Below are 9,026 nucleotides of genomic sequence, written 5' to 3'. Positions count from 1 at the left end.
GCAGCTCTGTGAACCTTCTCTGACTTCACGGAACACTCACAGGCAATCTGTAACAAGTACACAGCCTCTAGGAAACCTGAGTGCTTCAAACACCCGCACTGATTTTACAAAAATGACATAAAAACCACCAACAGAAGCCCAGGGCCCTAAGGGGTTATTGCCAGCCACACCGTAACGAGAAGGTAACCTACACACCCAACAGTCTCTATGTGGAGAAAAGGACTGACCCTGCTCCTGGGCCTTGTTTTGGCTATTTGAATTACATTTACGTGGACCGATGTGTTAATTTGCAAATAATGCCTCTGTTCCCTTTGCAACACTAAAAATTGTCATCACCTTTAGGAAGAGCAACTTTTCTCAACCTCTGACAGAGCAGCAAACTGTATCATACACATGCATCCTTCGGCTAATTTTGGGAGTTGGTACTGCTGCCAAAACCCTTTCAGAACACGGAAAATAAGGTCAAGAGCCAGGCCAATGAGTCAGTGAGTGGGGACACCTGCTCCTCCCTCTCCACCACTTGTCTGCCTGTGGCAGTACCCTGGCAAGGCCCCTACAACTGGGTCTGGGCTAAGGACTGCCCAGAGAATGAGGCAGACAGTTGCAATCACCCTCTCCCCCAACCCACGCAGGCACATGCACGCAAACACACACCACCAGAACTGTCCACACGGCTGGGGTCTAACTAAGAGGCAGAGAAGGACTTCACCTGGGAGCTAGGACACAGCATCAGCCCAGCGGATTGGCAGCTAATCCAGTGGCAGGTTATACAGGGAAGCAGAGTGAGAATTCATCACAGAATTGATCCTCACTGAAATCCAGTGATCTGTGTGTTTGTATGTGTGTGTGTGTGTGTGATCAGTCACTTTAGTCATATCTGACAGAATTCCAGTTGAACTATTTCAAATCCTGAAAGATGATGCTGTGAAAGTGCTGCAGTCAATATGCCAGCAAATTTGGAAAACGCAGCAGTGCCCACAGGACTGGGAAAGGTCCGTTTTCATTCCAATTCCGAAGAAAGGCAATGCCAAAGAATGCTCAAGCTACCACACAACTGTACTCATTTCACATGCTAGTAAAATAATGCTCAAAATTCTCCAACCCAGGCTTCAGCAATACGTGAACCATGAACTTCCAGATGTTCAAGTTGGTTTTAGAAAAGGCAGAGGAACCAGAGATCAAATTGCCAACATCTGTTGAATCATCGAAAAAGCAAGAGAGTTCCAGAAAAACATCTATTTCTGCTTTATTGACTATGCCAAAGCCTTTGACTATGTGGATCACAATAAACTGTGGAAAATTCTGAAAGATGTGGGAATACCAGACCACCTGACCTGCCTCTTGAGAAATCTGTATGCAGGTCAGGAAGCAACAGTTAGAACTGGACATGGAACAACAGACTGGCTCCAAATGGGAAAAGGAGTATGTCAAGGCTGTATATTGTCACCCTGCTTATTTAACTTATATGTAGAGTACATCATGAGAAAGGCTGGGTGGATGAAGCACAAGCTGGAATCAAGAATGCCGGGAGAAATATCAATAATTTCAGATATGCAGATGACACCACCCTTATGGCAGAAAGTGAAGAACTAAAGAGCCTCTTGATGAAAGTGAAAGAAGAGAGTGAAAAAGTTGGCTTCAAGCTCAACATTCAGAAAACTAAGATCATGGCATCTGGTCCCATCACTTCATGGCAAATAGATGGGGAAACAATGGAAACAGTGGCAGACTTATTTTGGGGGGCTCCAAAATCACTTCAGATGGTGACTGCAGCCATGAAATTAAAAGACACTTACTCCTTGGAAGGAAAGTTATGACCAACCTAGACAGTGTATTAAAAAGCAGAAACATTACTTTGTCAACAAAGGTCCATCTAATCAAGGCTATGGTTTTTCCAGTAGTCATGAATGGATGTAAGAGTTGGACTATAAAAAAGCTGAGCACTGAAGAATTGATGCTTTTGAACTGTGGTGTTGGAGAAGATTCTTGAGAGTCCCTTGGACTGCAAGGAGGTCCAATCAGTCCATCCTAAAGGAAATCAGTCCTGGATGTTCATTGGAAGGACTGATGTTGAAGCTGAAACTCCAATACTTTGGCCACCAGATGCAAAGAACTGACTCATTTGAAAAGCCCCTGATGCTGGGGAAGATTGAAGGCAGGAGGAGAAGGGGCCAACAGAGGGTGAGATGGTTGGATGGCATCACCGACTCAATGGACGTGAATTTGGGTAAACCCTGGGAGCTGGTGATGGACAGGGCGGCCTGGCATGCTCCAGTCCATGGGGTCGCAGAGAGTCAGATATGACCGAGCAATTGAACTGAACTGACTCTTTGCGACCCTATGGACTGTAGCCTGCCAGGCTCCTGGCTACTTAAATCGAAAGAACCTAAAGTATGAAAGGGTCTCAGGCCTTACTGCGGTTCTCAGAGAGCCTGCCCAGAATTGCAGGAACAGCATGATGATGGCAATGATAGCAGCTCACATTTGTTAAGAACTTCTCAACATACTGTTTTAGGAGCTCTGTATGAATTCATTCACAACAGCCCTGTGAATTGAGTGCTATGGTTTCTTCTAGAGTGAGAAAACTGAAGATGAACCAAAGGGTTAAATCCTTGTCAGGGGCAGTGAAATAAGGCCAGCTGGCTCCAAAGCCTGACAGGGTTGGACGGCCCTTCAGAAGCTCCCTGAAGCGTCCCCTTGCTTGAAATCTCCAAAGTAGGCAAGTCTTTACATCGCCAGCCAGCTCTGGTCATGAACTTCCTCAGTGTGAATGGGGGTACTGTTACATATGCTTTTTTTTGTCAGCAATTGCACTTCCAAAAATTAAATCCACAGATGTGCATATAGACATTTTTTGGTGCAAGGTTGTAGTCTGTACAGGAAACAACTCAAATTACCATCAAGAGATAACTAGTTAAATACAGGATTAACCACCCAGGGCTCTAGTCTATAAAACTGGCTCCTCTGCCCTGCCCCTCTGCCTCCTGCCGGCTTAGACAGTGGGTAGTACCTTGGTAGGAGTAAACCGTGCCCTTTTCTCTAAGGGGAAGCAGCCTCAGCGTAGGGTCCTTGCACAAACCACACACTGTATGCAGCAGCCCTATAGCCAGGACGAGTGAAATAGAAAGAGGTGCGTATACATCCTTGCATAGAGTATGTGGAGTACCTCTGGAAGGACCTGATGACCATGGTTGCTTCTGAATAGAGAGCCTGGAGAGCTGGGGGCTGGGGCATGTGCTTTTCACTTATGAATCTTTTGATCATGTTTATATTTTTACATGTACATGTGAACTAAGCATACCTTTAAAAAGCTGAAATATAAAATTTTAAAAATTTAAACAACCCAGTGGAAATTAAATATTCATTATTGGTTAATCAGAAATGAAAGAAAAACAATCTAAGTGCCCAACAATTAGAGGAATGAATAAGTGCATGAGAGGATACATCTTCATGGATATAGTGTACAATCATTAAAAGTCGGAGACATAGAAGGCAGGTAGAGAAAGGGGAAATATTTAGATGATAATGTTAATGAAAGAACAAAATACTATAAGTGCAGTATGATTGCAAATCACAAAATTGTGAAAAAAATTGTCTTCTCTTAGCAACTAGCATGAGGATTTCTTCTGAAGGTCGGATGAGGAACTTACCTTTGTTGGGAAAATGGTTCATTAAGTCCTTTGGTGCAGAAGCTAAACTCATAGAGCTTCTCTTCCAAATCCCCAGGGAAGGTGTCAGTAACTTCTACTTTGCTCCCAACAGCACTAAATTGAACAGATTCTTTTCACAAAGACCACATAGAAAGACAGCCAACCCTAGGTTATCCCACAACATACAAAAAGGGAAAGAAGGGTCAAACTAAATTATGGTAAATTGCTAAGTAGTCATATTAGCAAGGGCTTCCCCAAATTTCCTGATTATGATATGATTTTGTTACCTCTATACTTTTTTAAAAAGTCAATGTTTAACTGTCCATGTAAAGAAATAATGAGAAGCAACTCCGTTCCAGCTGTGGAAGTCAGTTGGAAATCTTGCAGAAGAGATTCAGAGGAAGGCTTAGTAATGAACCCTCAGATCCTCAGGCTTTTGGTTCTTGCTGCCTTCGTGTTCAAAAGGAAGTCTGAGCTGTGGAGAGAGGAGGAAAGTTTGGGAAGTAGGAGAGGGAACAAGGACCTTAGAAGCAGAAACACCTGATATTTTTCTCTAAGTTTTTGAAAACATCTAAACAGAGAACTGCATCTCAGATGGATAACCAGTGCTCATAGAGAAACTGAGGATCACTCCAGGGAAAACAAGAGGATTCCCTGGTTATATCTGTTTAGTAACATTTATAACCAGATAGTCTTGAGGCTGATGTCTAGACTAAGCACAAGGTATGGTCACAGTTGACATTATTTTAGAAACTGCATTTTTCATCCTTTTACCTCTGGTATTCTGTTCAGCCCACAGAACACGGCCAAAAATCCAGCCCCTAAAAGGGAGAGTTAGGCAGTTTGAGATCGCCATGTACATGCTGTTGTATTTAAAATGGATAATCAACAAGGTTATCCATAGCAGGGAACTCTGCTCAATGTTATGTGGCAGCCTGGATGGGAGGGGCGTTTGGGGGAGAATGGATACATGTGTAGGTATGGCTGAATCTCTTTGCTGTGAACTTGAAACTGTCACAAAATTGTTAATATATCATTGGCTATACGCCAATAAAAAATAAAAAGTTTTTTAAGAATCCAGCTCCTGTGCTTGCTTCGGCAGCACATATACTAAAATTGGAACGATACAGAGAAGATTAGCATGGCCCCTGCGCAAGGATGACACGCAAATTCGTGAAGCATTCCATATTTAAAAAAAAAAAAAAAAGAATCCAGCTCCCAGCCTCCTACTGGAACATATGACTTTCCACATTACTTAAGCCTTCAAGCCTCAGAATCACCATCAATAAAATGGGAATGATAACAATAACTACCCTTTCAAAGGGTAATTCGAACTACCTAATTCAAAGTCATTTTGAACTTTAAAAATTATATTAGATATGAAAAGCTCTCCAGGAATTACATTACATTATCCCACATGAACAAGGCTTTGCTGTTTCTGAAAATACAGAGAACTTCCCCCAAGTAATACAAATGACTAAAAGACTCAATTTTGAGATATCACATAATTTAAAGCATTAGCAATTTACATGTTGTTAATAAACTTGAAACTATACATTGCCTTCTTGTTTTTATTTCGATATGTATTTATAAATAGAACCTAGTTTAAAGGAAAATGGGCTTTTTCTACCATAAATTTACTTGCGTGCTAAGTTGCTTCAGTCATATCTGACTCTTTGTGACCTCCTGAACTTTGCCTGACAGGCTCCCCTGTCCATGGGATTCTCCAGGCAAGAATACTGGAGTGGGTTGCCATTCCCACTGCAGTGGGAATTCCCATTCAAGTGCCATTTCCAGGGGGTCTTCCCATCCCAGGGATCGAACCCAGGTCCCCTGCATTGCAGGCAGATTCTTTACCATCTGAACCACCAGGAAGGTCCCTCGGAAGAGTGGAAAATAACATTAATAGACCTTTGAAAGGAAGATTGTCTAAAGAAGAGGATAATGTCACTTTCTTGAAGTCACTTTTCAAAGTGCACCAGTGCTATAGGCTGGAGACTGCCTTTAATGAAAAAATCAGTGATATGTCCCTGAAAATTCCACATAGCTGACTCAGAATATTTCATCTTGTTCTTAAACTGAACTTTCTAAGTAAACATTTTTTTCACCTTTCTTTTTCATTATACTGAATGTAAATTCATTCATTATATTAAATGAGAAACTGCTGTGTCATTATCAAGACTGTTATTACTATAAATAAACTCACAAATCAATTGGAAACGGATACTCTAAATGAAATATAACTCAGTGTTCAAATCACGTCACAGAGCCATCAGGCTGCAACCTATTAAGGGAGGCTCTGACCCAGATGCCACAGCCTCACAGTTTTCGACTCCAGGTAAAACAGCTCTCAGGGTTAGAAGCCTCTTCGTAACTCAGAGCCTCCATCTATTTTCCTTTAACTTCCGCTTGTGAGCTTGGCGCTTCCATCTGGAACAACACATAAGATGTTCCCCTCTCCATAAGGGGATTCCTTGGTGGCTCAGATGGTAAAGAATCTACCTACCTGCAATGCGGAAGACCCAAGTTCGATCCCTGGGTCAGGAAGATCTCCTAGAGAAAAGAATGGCTATCCACTCCAGTATTCTTGCCTGGAGAAACCTATGGACAGAGGAACCCGGCAGGCTACAGTCCATGGGGCCGCAAAGAGTCCCAAAGTGACTGAGCAACTAACACTTTGACTTTCACTCTCCACATGATAAGATCTATCATGCCCTCTATCAATCTCTTCTTCCAAATTAAGTGCATCAGATTGGATAAACTCCTCCTTATAAAATAGGGCATCTGTTCACTAACCACCCTGGTCCAACTTCTCTGGATGGACGAATGGCAACAACAATCTCTAATGGACATGTTATTCCAAGTATCCCTTAAAATGTTCACTATACAGTAGAATCAGTAGATATTACTTCTACTACTGTAACTTAAATGTACATACAGTTTATTTATTTATTTGGGAGGAAATATTTGTTTAGGGATATTTATTTCATTCCAGGTATATTTTGAGTTTGTTCCCCTTATAGTTGGAAATTTTATGATTATGTGAATAAATTTTCCTTTTTCTTCAGAAAACATCTTAGCATTTTATTAAAATTCACCATCCCTAACATCCCTTTAGGTCAAAGAGAAAAGAATTACATTCAGCTAACTTCTAAGTGATCTCAAAAACTAAATTACAAATCTCTATGAAGAGCAGTATATTTCTGGAAAATTCTATGCAGTCAAAGCTAGAATGTTTTTTGATCTTCAAAACATATTAGCTAAGTGTCTTGAAAATAGATTAACTGGGTCCTATAGCAATCAGATGAATCTTAGTAACTGTTTTAGGTAAACTTTCAATAATTATAAGTTAGGTTGAATAAGAGTTGCAGTTAGGATGATCTTTAAAGTGTTTTATTATATCTCAAGGACCTAGCATGCTACCTGGAAATCAGACCTTGTTCTCTTTGCCAAGGATACACCTATGAATAAAACAATTCCTTATTGACATGCCACTTTCATCTGCACACACACTTGTAAGTATGTGTATGGTGGTAGTATACATCCATGAATTATTAAAAGCAAAAATACAGAAATCAATGCCCCCCACTTACCATGAAAAGAATAAAGCAGTATGATACAGGTATAACTAGGAAATAGAAATTTTTCATGGTTCACTGTCCTTAAGGGACCATTGATGTTCTATGAATTAATTGGGCAAGAGAAACTATTTCAGGCTTTAGAATAGAATAAATACAAGCAAATAAGTGTCATCTTGGACTTGTCTATCAAACCAAAGACTGTCAACACACTTAGACATTTGTTCTTCTATGAAAAGGGATAATATATTAGTGATGTAAACTTTAAAATAAAAAACATTTTTGCTTTAGAGTTTTCCTGAAGTCTTCATTTATGAAGAAGGAATTTGAGGCCAAAAGATGTTAAAAGACTTGGCTAATATTTTTTTAACTTGTTTTATAGAAGGATAGTTGATGTACAAATTGTGTTAGTTTCTGCTATACGGCAAAGTGATTCAGATTATACATTCATATACATCCTTTCTCATACACTTTTCTATTATGATTTATCACAGGATGCATTGGGGTTTCCCTGATAGCTCAGCTAGTAAAGAATCCGCCTGCAATGCAGGAGACCTGGGTTCGATCCCTGGGTTGGGAAGATCCCCTGGAGAAGGAAAAGGCTACCCATTCCAGTATTCTGGCCTGGAGAACTCCATGGACTTTATAGTCTATGGGGTTGAACGACTGAGCGAATTTCACTTTCGAAGGATATAGATTATAGTTCCTTGTGTTATATACAGGAGGACCTTGTTGTTTATCCAGTCTACATGTAATAGTTTGCTTCTGCTAATCCCAAACTCCCAATCCACTCTTCTCTTATCTCCCGTCCCCCTTTGGCAAACACAAGTCTGTTCTCGATGCCTGCAAGCCTGTTTCTGTTTCATAGACAAGTTTCTTTGTCTAGATTCCATGTGTAAGTGATATGATACGGTATTTAAGATTTGGCTAATATAGATCGATACACGGGAGTCACTGCAGTGACTAGCTCTCCAGCCTCCCCGGGTCCAGTCTGCGCTGTTTCTATTCATCACAACTGTCGTGTCAGGACAGAGGAAAGGAAGGAGGAAGGAGGACCACTGTACAGAACGCACAGCCCATTTTAATATGCTTTCCTCAAACTCTAGTTCTGAAATTAAGTTGAAAAAGGCTAAAGTTGGAATTCTTACAAAATAAAGCTCGGAGTAAAAACTACGAAACTGGGAATTCCCTGGTGGTCCAGTGGTTAGGATTCCGGGCTTCCACTGCAGGGTGCCTAGGTTCTATTCCCGGTAGCAGAGCTAAGATCCCACAATCTGAGTGGCCAAAATAAATTTAAAAATAAAAACTATGAAACTAATACTCAACATAGCATATAGTACATGAAATGCTCAAAGACTGGTTGACTTGGACAAAATAATGTTGTTTTTTTTTCACATCCAGCTGACTATCATCAATGTCAGCAATTTATGAGATGAGGGATTCCTTGTCACAGACAGATTTTATTAAAGGAAAAGAAATCAACTTTTGTGATATTTTACCCTCCATCTACTTTTCTTAATGACTCAGTTTGGTCAGAATATGCAGTTTGAGTTGAAAATAGCAGACAAGTATAAAATTCCCATGTATATCTTAAAGAAATAAAGGTAAATAGATGTATTTATGATGTAACACTCCAGTTATTGTTGTTCAGTCACTCGGTCAAGTCTGGCGCTTTGTGACCCCCACAGCCACCAGCCTCCTCTGTCCGTGGGATTCTCCAGGTAAGAATACTGGGGTGCGTTGCGATCTTCCTGACCCACAGATTGAACCAGTGTCTCCTGCATTGGCAGGCGATTCT

The 9,026-nt window shown here is 40.8% G+C and overlaps 1 non-coding gene across 1 annotated transcript; it reads left to right on the top strand.

Moving 5' to 3' along the window:
- The first annotated feature begins 4,736 nt into the window (after positions 1-4,736).
- LOC136165629 (U6 spliceosomal RNA) lies at positions 4,737-4,843 on the top strand. Its single transcript, XR_010662634.1, has one exon. It is a non-coding gene; the product is annotated as a U6 spliceosomal RNA (small nuclear RNA).
- The last annotated feature ends 4,183 nt before the right edge of the window (positions 4,844-9,026 follow it).

Source organism: Muntiacus reevesi, chromosome 3, assembly GCF_963930625.1.
Source record: "Muntiacus reevesi chromosome 3, mMunRee1.1, whole genome shotgun sequence".
In the NCBI taxonomy this organism is placed as follows: domain Eukaryota; kingdom Metazoa; phylum Chordata; class Mammalia; order Artiodactyla; family Cervidae; genus Muntiacus; species Muntiacus reevesi.
The sequence above is the reverse complement of the archived record's forward strand: the minus strand, read 5'-3'. Positions and strand labels throughout refer to the sequence as shown.